The 11,261-nt window shown below is 37.7% G+C and overlaps 1 protein-coding gene across 1 annotated transcript in view; it reads right to left on the bottom strand.

Annotated features, from left to right (window-relative positions):
• Positions 1-10,595, bottom strand: part of MEGF11 (multiple EGF like domains 11) — a 238,761-nt gene extending 228,166 nt beyond the window's left edge. Inside the window, exon 1 of the mRNA XM_087745188.1 lies at positions 10,500-10,595. The gene's annotated coding sequence lies outside the window, so the exon portion shown is untranslated. The remainder of the gene's footprint in view (positions 1-10,499) is intronic.
• Positions 10,596-11,261: the final 666 nt, after the last annotated feature.

Consider the following 11,261-nt stretch of genomic DNA (forward strand, 5'->3'; position numbering starts at 1 on the left):
TATAAACCACCGTGGGATTCGCCAGAAACGTTGGATCAGGTTTAATATGTCTGTTTCTAAACTAGAAAGGAAGGATAGAATAAATGCATCGTATTAATACCATAGGGCAGCTTCTATAGTTAATATGTCACGTCAATTAGCTCCCATTTCCCAAGACATTTTGGCTTTGATAATATATATCCTAATGCTCTTGCTTAATATTAGCTACATATAGTAAACGAACCCTTGGCTTCAGTGAGAGTATTCTAATACCAGAATCTGAGTACACACCTCACTTGCAACACTTTTTCCAATACAGGTGTGTAAAAAAGGACCACTTCTCACTTTTCTCTCTGATAAACATACAGAATAGCATAATAATATTCAGAAATTTTAAACATTCTTACAGCAGCTCTATTAATTCCACCTAGGACATGCCCTGTTGTTCAGTGACACGCTGTTGTCAGTATGAGCAGGGCACACTGAACTTGCAAGCAAGCTAAGGTTTTCAATGATCTAAATTCCTAGGAAAAATAAGAGACATACAGAGGGAAAAAAAAAAATAATCTTGCTGCATCTCTAGCAGTTTGGTTTAGTTTGAAAGACAAAGTGTGACAGGGCTGAGAGCAGGATGTTGGCTAAATAGGTGCCACTTGTACTTGCCCCAGATGTGATGGAGCTGGCATGCTGTTCAATACAAAATGATTAATGATTGCTTGCAATCAGCCCTAGAAATCAATTGGCATTGAGTGACATAATGATTCTATGACATCATATAGCCTCACATCTGATGCTTGTTCTTGGACACATTTCTCCTCATGCTGCCATTTTTGGCACTGTGAGTGCCACTGTGCCCACTGTGAGTGGGCTCAGAAAAATTATGGCCTTTATGATGTTCATGAATAAACAAGTTTTCACGTGAGAGAGGCTTCTATTTCTTTCTGCCAAATTTTATTTTTCTGTTCCCTCATGACCCCCCCCATCACCACTCTTCAGCATGTCAATTCCAACTACATGAGCAGTGCACAGGAAAAGTTATGTATTTAAGGTCAGTCCTTTATTTCAATTAATAATTACAATAGACTATAGGAAAATTATATAAATGAGAAAAGGAAAGAAGGTGCTGCTGCTAGTGGAACCACAAGGCTTGTGAGCCATGTAAATCTCTCTCTCAATTTCAGCTTGTACCACTGTTGCATGAGCAGACCATTACTTTGTCACTATCTTTGGCCCTATTAATAACGAGTTTTTCCAAAGTGACTGTTCTAAAGCAATTAATGTTTTTAAATGACCCCCAATGCCCACTCCCAAATGCATTTTAGGATGCTGTACATTTAGGAAAAAAAAAAAAAAAAAAGACAACAGAAACTGAAGAATAAAGGGCAGCTTCTTTAATCTCTGTTCACAGGTGACAGGTTTCTCCCTGCCTTAACTACCATAGTGGCCTTCTCTGTATTTGTTCAAGTTCAATTTTTTGTTTTGTTTTGTTTTTTTTTAATAAGGGGGACAGCAGCAATACATAACATTCTAAATGAAGTCTCACCACTACCTTGTACAATTGTTCTGACATTTTTCTATCTCTGCGCAAAAATACCATACTGAATCAGTCCTAGAACACCATTGCACTTCATATTGGCAGCTCACAGACATCCTATAACCCATGACTATAACGAGAGCTCTCTTCTCCTCTGTCATATCCAGATGATGAACCTCTACCTTATAGCAAAAGTTTATGGTTTTAGTCCCTGAGTGTACATCTTTGCATTTCTTTTATTAAATTTCTTGCTGCTACTCCAGTCCACAAGGTCATCCAGTTCTTCCTGTATTACAATTCAGTCCACCTTGATACTGAGAAGCTCATTAGACTACTAGATTATTAAATACGGAATACCATTCTAGCAAGCAAGGAACAGTCAAGAACTCTGATACCTCGTACCTTTCCCAGATGAAAATCCCATAACATAATAAATGAGCGAAAGCATTAGTAGTCTACAAAGTCACATATAGTAATTTCATGTATAACTCAGATTACAATAGACGAAGTCTGAAAGAAGGATTCTAGATTCAAGTATTCAAGTTACCAAATTCTTCTTAATCATATCAAGTTGCCTTTTATCACCAAAACCTCACATCTAGAAAATGGAAATAGAATATCTGCGTTCTGCATTCATATTAATTCTAGGTTAAAGAGTATGCATTTCTTCATGAAGAATTAGCTAGACGCTCATAATTGAATATATAGAAGTGAAAGTAAGCTTGATAAATCTGCTCCCATATTTTATTATTTGCAGTTTGCTTCAGCATAAGTTGTACTAGTATAGACAACAGAGAATAACTCCGGCATGATAAACAATCTGTGTAAATTTTTACAGGAAAAGTTCTTGGGTCCAGTCTGTAACGTGTTCTTTCAGTGCGTGCACACAAGCACAGCATCTAATGTCAGCGACCACAAGCACAAGCAGTACAGTACAGGCTGGCATGTGCTAGGAAACAAGGCATAAATGATAACTTAAGTCTTAGTAAAAGAACAACATCATAACTGTCAGAGCAATTTTCCACATCAGTAGTTTAACACCTGAACTATTGCTTATTTTTGCAACTGAACTATTCCCAGTTTCTATCTGTTCTACTCTGAATCGACATCAGTTCTGAGATGTGTCATAAACAATGTTTATCTGAAAGAGCCAAACATACCACCAAGGCGGAGACTTAATAAGGAAACAGTAGTTCCTCTCCCACCCACCCACCCCCCCAAAAAAAATAAAAAGAAAAGAGAAAAAGGTTGGTTCATTTTCTGTAAACATCTGGGTTGTAAATAACTGTAGGCTTCATAGATGGTATAACACTAGACTGCCTCTGACTTAAAGTCATAAAGATTGAGTTATTAATTTTAATTTAATGTTACCATAATTTTCAGCTTTGCATATGAATACAGTCTTACAGTCTGTTACCAGCTATCTCAGGAATGTAGCAGAAATGACAACATTCTTATGTCTTCTACTTTTCATGGGAATAACTGGCTGAGCATCTTTACTTGTCAGGCATTTTTAAAGGTTTTTCATAGTTCAATAGCAGTGCACAAAGAAAGTTTGATTTTGAAATGAAAAAACAGACAATTTATTTAATATTCTAATTTTTCAGATTCAAAACAGTTTAATTATTTCCATGGCCTAAGAGAAATCAAAAACAAATTGCGAGGTGTCAAAGAATAATTTATTTTCAATGGTTAATCCTTCAAAAAGCCACAGGGAAAAAGACTCAGGATGTAGAAACCATTAATGGAAGAGTGATTGCTGACTTCTATTCCTAGAAACAAGGTAATGAGGCTACAGCTGGCTCACAGAAGCAGGTAAGTTCTGGCTGACCTATCGTGAGGACTGTTGCTCGCACTGCGGCTCTGAAAAGGCTCTTTCAGAATCTAATCAAACTACTGTTGTGGGGAAGATAAAGTTGGATGATAATTCCAGTCACACTTTTCTACCTGATGTCTTTCTTCAAGCTGTTTTGATTCATAACTTTTCATTTTCATGAAACTGTCCTTAAAGAACCAAGTGAATACCTTGTTCACGCCACCAACTCTTCGGTGCCCAGTTACGGGTGGACACGCAGGAAGAAAAGCAGGCAGTGAGCAGCTGACACCTAACTACAAAGCCTGGGCACGTAGCAAAGATCCACATCCCACAATGAGTGCACACAGGAGGGTGAAATCCCAGCCCCTAGCAAAAATACTAGCGGACACAAGGCAAACAAAGCACCAACTGCCAATCCAGCCTCCAAGAAAAAAGTATTCTTACAGAAACCTAAAGCTTCCCACAGCTGTGCTGGTTGGAACCCAGTATCTAGCTGTCCTCATTACTGATATGGAAGACATGCTTACTCCATGACCTTGCAGCCTGTGGATTCCGGCACAGATTCTTAAGGACGCCGAGTGTCTATAGATTTGTTTGCAAAATATTATGCAGAAGAAATATAGCTACAATACTGGTGACATTAACTGGTTTTCTTTTACCTTACTAATAAGGAATCCTATAGAGTATTGAAGACAGCAAGTCCACATGTATGAACTGTTTCTCTTTCTGATGTGGGAGGGAAGCCAAAAAGTTATTAGGTACCAGGCCAGCAGGAGGAAACAAGGACCAAAAAAAATGAATGAGAGTAGAGGTAATTGTAGCACTTATTTGGATTAGATACAGATCACCAGTGAACTGGTTTGCCACTTGTTTTCTCCTAAGGGAAATCTGACTTTCCCAGCTTTAATTTAATCATGGGGAAAATATGTCAAGTATTGATTATAACTAGAAACTAAAGTCTTCTACAAGCATGTACACATTAACACTATCACTCAGACATGACCTGGAAGAAATCCTCTGTTTGCCTTTCTTCATCCCGATTTCCACTTCTTCTGACAGATTGTCTTATACAGAACAGCATGTTCAAACTTGTAAACATCAGTTTTGGTGATGAAAAAGTACAAGAGGGAATTTGTTAAAACCATTAAATTTATGTTGCTTGTGATGCTAAGCATAACTAAAAGACACGTCTTCCAACTATGAAAGCAGAATACAATAAAGCCTCTGAGGAAGTACTGTATATCAACACTGATTTCAGTTTATTACAGTTTGAAAAAATATTCCAGTCAAGTCTAAAAGTAGGAGAATTTGGCAGAAACACTCATGAAAATCCGAAAATGGTGCTGTTTGTTCATGACCCTTGAGAAATAAAAGAAAAGAAACAAGTGACACACATCTACAATGCATTAGATGATTGCAAAGTAGGAACAGGAGATTAAGGGATGGGAGATTTCTAAAAATGACCCTCTGCTACTTTCTCCGTACCTGCTCACTCCAGGCCAAACTCTCTGCCCTTTAGGCTTTTGTCTGTTCCAGATTACATCCATCTCACATTTTGAAACTCGTCAGTATTAGAGAAAGGCAATATGTAGTTTCACTTCCCTGAGAAAGTTCTCAAGATTTCAAAAATTTCCCATACTACTTTGAAATGAATTCAGACCTTTTAGAGGAGAAGTAATAGCGAATGCCTTTGCCACACACCTATGTTATAATACTATACATCATATAATAGCCCCTAAACTCATTTAGAGAGGCAGAAGTTCGAAACCCTGACCTGAATCAAGAACAGGCATTTGAAACCAAGTCAGTTGCCTTCCAAACGTTGGCAATTTGAAAGGAACAGCCTTTCTCCTTTTGACCAGAAATTCACCCTTGTCAAAAACAGCACGCATGCTCTGACAAAAAGATAGCTTCCTGTATGGACATCTTCTGATTAAGAAAACGTTACCTGTACTCATTCCTCATTACGATCAGCCATCTTTCATCTCTGATTGCATCCCTAATCAGACTTCTGCTGTTGTCCATGTGACACACCCAGATGTGCATATTCCCACATAAGCAGACGGTGCGAACACAGCCTGGAAGCATCTCCTAGCCTGGGCTTATTGTCACAGAAGCTGGACTAGAATCTCTCCAGCTACTTTCTCGGTATTCCTCTATATTTCTCTATCTCTTTATTTAGACTGAAGATCAGGTCACTGGGCATCTTCGCAAAATAATGCTCCTAGGTGGTGGTCTAGACAGACACAAGCTATATGACACAGTTCATAAAGGTAAGAAGTCTTTATATCTTTTTCTTGTCTCCTGAGCCAGAAACTCTATTGTCATCAACCTCCACAATTTGCTGCTACATTTCCTCCACAGTGCGTTATTCTACTACATGGGATTTACACTTCTGCTTGCTCCCGCTATGCCCAGCAACACTGGTTCTTTCAAAAGCTAGTCTGAGCTTCTGATTATGATATTCCACTGTTTCTCCAAATTAAAATGTAATCTACATAGTCCTAAGACACTCTTTGTTATCCAAGTTTGTTGTGTTTTCTTATCAAACACATTGGATATCAAAACCAGCCCCAAAGCATTGTCCCAAAGATACAAAATAATGAACAGCCACAGTCATATATTCTGATTTTACACAGACATACACTTGCTGGAAACCTCCTGGAATAACAAACATTTTTCCTCCAACTACTCCAGTCACCTATAAGAGGAAGAACTACAGAAAGTTCCTGAATATTCTGCCCATGTTTTTGTTGTGAGTTACTAAGTAATGACATTGTTAGAGCATTTAATGTTACAGCTTCACTGCTCCTCTAGCACCTGTCCAGTCAACGCCTGACAGAAGAAGATAAATATATTTATAATACACAGCAAAGTGAATAACAAGGAGTTTATATAGTTGTCTCTGACAAAACTGACAAGTCGTAGCTGGCAGCTTTAATCAGCTCCCAGCTGAGCCTGGGAAATTGGAGGGAACAGAGTGCTGACCTTTCTGATGAATTTCTGAAGGAAGGTTAAAGTTTTGTTTACTTTTTTAATGGGAAGAGGTATCAAGTTCTAAGACCTTTGGATAAAAGGAGGATTCCTGCGCAAAAGCACGGTACGACATATTTAACAAAGTAATTATTGGTTTATCTAAAACTGACTTTTTCGAATAAAGGGATATGGCCTAATGTTACACAGATGAAAATGCCTATAAGATTTAATGCCACAAATCACTGCCAGATGCTGAAAATGCACTAGATATGGCTTTCATGTCTTGAATGTGAAAGATGCAGTAGAACGTAGTTTAAATTTAATTTTTACAGGTCAGTTTTCTTAAAACCACTAACTTATTTTATTTTTTTTTTTTTAACAAGTATTCTGCTCCTACTTGTTTCGTATGGGAACAGTGTGATTTTTCAACTTGCATTTGCTTAACTAGTACCAAGAAGACAAATGCAAGTAATGATTAATGATTTGGACAGATATTTCAAAGTAAGTTATAATTTATTTTTTTGCAGTATGCATAAAATCTCTGGCATTTTTTTAAAAAACTACTGAACAACTATACTCTCTTAAAATTAAGCTCCTTGGAATCATGTCTGAGGACTGAGACTTCCAGCAGCACTTTTCCAAATGTTTCACCTTATGGTTTATACCTCCCTGCAGCCGCTACCCCAACTGACACCAGAGGGGACTTCATTTTTCTAAAAAGCCCAAACCGTTTTCTGATTAACAGTATCATATCGCAAACCTATCTGCTCATATTGCTAGCTCAAGTGTCTGCTCCACGTGAATGGCTGATACAGAGACCTTGCAAGAATTTAGGAAGGCTGGTGACTTGTAAATCAAGACCAATGACAGTTTTGCAGCAAACAAACTGCAAACCTTTTGCTTTTTTATAATCTAATTTACCGATTACTTTCTGTCGACTTACTTTTAAAAAAATGAACCCATAGCTTTAAATCACCACCACACATATACTCACACACCTCCAAAGCTGTTTGCTGAACTAGTCACTATGTAAGCACTGTACAGTTTTTGAAACAACACTGAAGGAATTTAGGTATTGATTTTTGCCAGAATAGTATAGGACACCCCTGAACGTCCATCAAAAACACTTGCACCAGTAAAGTAGTTCCATGTTCTAGTTTGTTTTTTACTTTCCTTACAGTTCTACTTCAACAACTTCTACTTGGTATCAGTGGCAGACATAGAAATTTGTCTGGGCCTTCCAACTTGCACTCATTGTTCATATAGCATTGTATGAACGTTACACACATGTATACGTGTATAATGTATTTACATAAACATGAGCATGATATAACCAGTTCCTTCTGATTGACATGAGCGGAATTGTTCAACTGGACCATTCATTTACTGGGAAGATGACAAAACGAACTTCACTGATACAGGAGTGTTTCCACAATCGTCATAATGGAAAGGCGCTGACTATAATTGCATCTTTACTATTTTGACCTATTTAGTTAAGAAATGTTTCAGAGACATATGCTTTCATGGTAAGGAAAGACTGTTTACACTTCCCTCTTGAGATAAGGCTGTGCTGTATTCTTACAGTGAAGTTATAAGAGGATCGGGAGGTAACAGCACATGTAACTGAAGCACAATTCCTGCTGGTCTCAGAGAAAGACTCCGTTTCCTCAGCAGCAGCAAACATCAAGTGAATTATATCCTTATTGTAAGCCTGAGACAACCCACACACTGCTAAAAAGTTTTTATAAATTGTGATGGATGGTAATTCTGCAGCTGCTTCCATCCACTCCTGCATGCTAGTACAGGATCAGCTCAAGAAATTAAAGGGGAACATAAAAGTTGCTTTAACAAAAAATAGATGTTTGTACTATTACAAAATTCATATGTTGCCATTGCAGATCTATATCCTCATTTAGCTGAATTACACTCATGAAAATATACAAACCATATTATTAATATCATTGTGGGATATCAATTAAAACCATTCCCACTACTTAAAGCGTAATAAAAATCAACAAGTTCATTTTACACCAATAAATCTCCTAGAGTGTGAGTCAGAAATTATTTTTATATATATATATAAAAATCACATATATATAATATATACAATCAATATATAAATAATTAAGATTCTGCCTATGATTGAAAGAATCCACATTCTGATATAGAAATTCAGCAGAATCAGAGCTTTTCTTAAGCTGATAAAACTCACCCTATTGTCACTATCACTGCTGTTTCAGAGTAGCTGTGACATTGAAAATATTACAGGAATATAAGAAGATTAAAAAATGTTACATTTAGTCAAAACAGCAATCCAGGCAGTTCAGATCCCTTACTATTTACATGCTAGAGGCACGCAAGAGATCCTTGACTACCAAACAGTGGCTATTTTTTATCATTTATATGAAAGCTTTATTTTTCATTTGAATTATGCCAAAGGCTTGACCTCTGAGATATTGTGCAGTGCTGTTTCACATCTTTTCTTTTCATCTTTGTGTAACTTTTAAATTTCATTGGAATCATAAGACAAGCTGATCTGAATGTTTCATCCACATACTCCAGACTGCTCATCATTAATTATATAAATTTATTATCCATTTCTATTCTAAGGTTAACAATTTCTAGCTGTTCAACATAGTCTAAAAAGAGTTTTGCTACATTTCAGAGCACTCCTGTCACATCGGTAAACTCATTCAGCTGCTATAGCAGCAACATTTCAAAACTTTCTTTGAAAAATAAATTTAAATTATTTTTAAAATAAATTGTGTTGTTCAAAATTCATTCAAATGCAAAGGACTCTGTGATTTTAAGTGGACTTTTAAGTGTTAGATCTGCTCCTAAATCAGAGCATCACATGATATCCTTCTTACTTGCCTAAGGATGTGAGCAGAGTTCTTGGATTGTTTCAAAGATTCAGTAGAACGACCCTGGTTCACTTGAGCTAAGGATCTGGATCCAAGTGACTTACATTGCAAGAACTGCGCTTGGAAAAGCTCTACTGCTGTAGTCACAGAACAATCTCATGGTTTAATACATTATTTTCACCAGCTTCAGATGATTGGAATAACCTCACTGACTGGAGGAGAGTTCCTTCTTGGTTAGTGAAATCGGAATCAGCTTCCTCAATCTGAATGTATGATGTATAGGTCACCTCATTTTTTGCATGGAGAGCATATTATATATATCACTCTAGTGGCAGACTCCAGGAACAAAAGCAGTAAAATATTTCCTCAGGGTAAAATATAGCTCCCAGGAGTCATAAAGCCTGAAGCAAAAGGTTATTTTACCCAAGACATATGCTGTATGTTTTATTATTCTTGGGGGGAATGGAGTGGTGTTGTTCTAATATGCTGGTATTCCGATACCTGAGACTTCATCCTACCTGCCCTCTGCAGACCTTGGAAGCAAAACTTCCTTAGTGACACCGATGGGCAGAAAGGGAAGTGAAACAGAGAAGTCAACACCAGTGCAGAACCATTTCATGTTTAGCGAAGCACAGTGAAGAATGATGGATGTAGATAATTACCTGCAATTTGTATCTGAGACAATCTTCTAGACAAAACACCACACAAGGTTTTAAAAGTCCAAGGTGAGACTCCGGCTGGTAGTAATTAATGGTAGGCAAAGCATTCACTAGCCTAGACCTTTGGGGAGCGGAACAGACAGGTGCTGGTCAGTATTTCAGGGTTATCTGTGTCAACGTAAGAGGGGGTGACTGTCTGTTAGTACAGGCTCCAGCCTTCCTCAAGGGAGCTCGCAAAAGCCTCTTTCTGCTTGAAGATTGCAAACAGCAAGGAAGGAGAAGGATCACACAGGACTGAATGAAGAAATAAAAAAAGATTAAGAAAGAGAATATTGAGATGGAATACTAGTAGAAATATTGCTACATTCTCTTATTATGTCTAATCATAATGCGTTTTGACATTTGCATCTGTGTTCCCATACTTTGCAGCAGATACTGCTTATAGGAACTATGCTGAATATGCTGAATATTTTGGAAGAAAAGTCTGAGGAACGGAGCTGAATGGATAGGCAAGCCTGACTTCGTTACAGCTGAGCTACTCAATCAGGAGCACAGGATTTATGGCACCTGTGGCAGAGTACATTCAAACAGTCCTGTTGATTTCAAGCTTCAGAAGGCTAAGAGCGAAGACATTTACAGGCACAATTCAGCGCTCATGTACATATACTCACCATGTGCTACAGCTATAACAGATCCCAAGGCATGGTGTCGTGCATTTGGCTCAGCAAAAGTAAAGAGGAAGAATCCAAACACTATAATGGCGTTTTCCTCTCTGGGGAATTGTACAAAAAAGACAGTTAGGGCAGAGGAGAAAATAATGGCTCAAATATTTCAACCTTGGAAGTGTCCTATTAATGTATTTCCAGCTTCTCTTTGTATGGAATGACTTGCATACAAATCCAACGGAACTAGATTTAGCTGCTTCTGAACATGCATACAGAGGTTTGGGTTTTTTCCTCTTTTTGAACAAAAAGTAATGAAAGGACTAAATTTTGAGGGGCTTCTTTTTTTCTTTTTTAAATAGATATTTACTCACTGCAGTCTGGAGAGCTTCTGATAGAGTCACGAGGATCCTCAAATGCAGAAATTACAATCCAGGTAGCAACAGGAAAGCAAGGACTTGAATGCCCAGACAAGAAATCATACAGGTTCACAGAAGTTGAAGGAAGAATTTGATACAACACTTAAAGAGAGATGACTTAGGGTATAATCCAGGTGAGGAGGCTTACTCAGGATGAATTGCATTCATATCTTCTCGTCTTACACGCTAATATGCCACATTCCTGGGATGCTGTACATGACAAACGATATCCATGCCTTAGGGAAAGATGCTGAAGTGAGAGAAGATTCTGAATTGAGAGGCTCAGATCCTGTTTTCAGCCAGATCACAATCAGCAGACTTATTCCTGCTGCATTATTATTGATATGGTGCA

The sequence above is a fragment of the Nipponia nippon genome, unplaced genomic scaffold (genome assembly GCF_047370975.1).
Source record: "Nipponia nippon isolate SJK-2023a ecotype South Korea unplaced genomic scaffold, ASM4737097v1 scaffold_9, whole genome shotgun sequence".
Lineage (NCBI taxonomy): Eukaryota > Metazoa > Chordata > Aves > Pelecaniformes > Threskiornithidae > Nipponia > Nipponia nippon.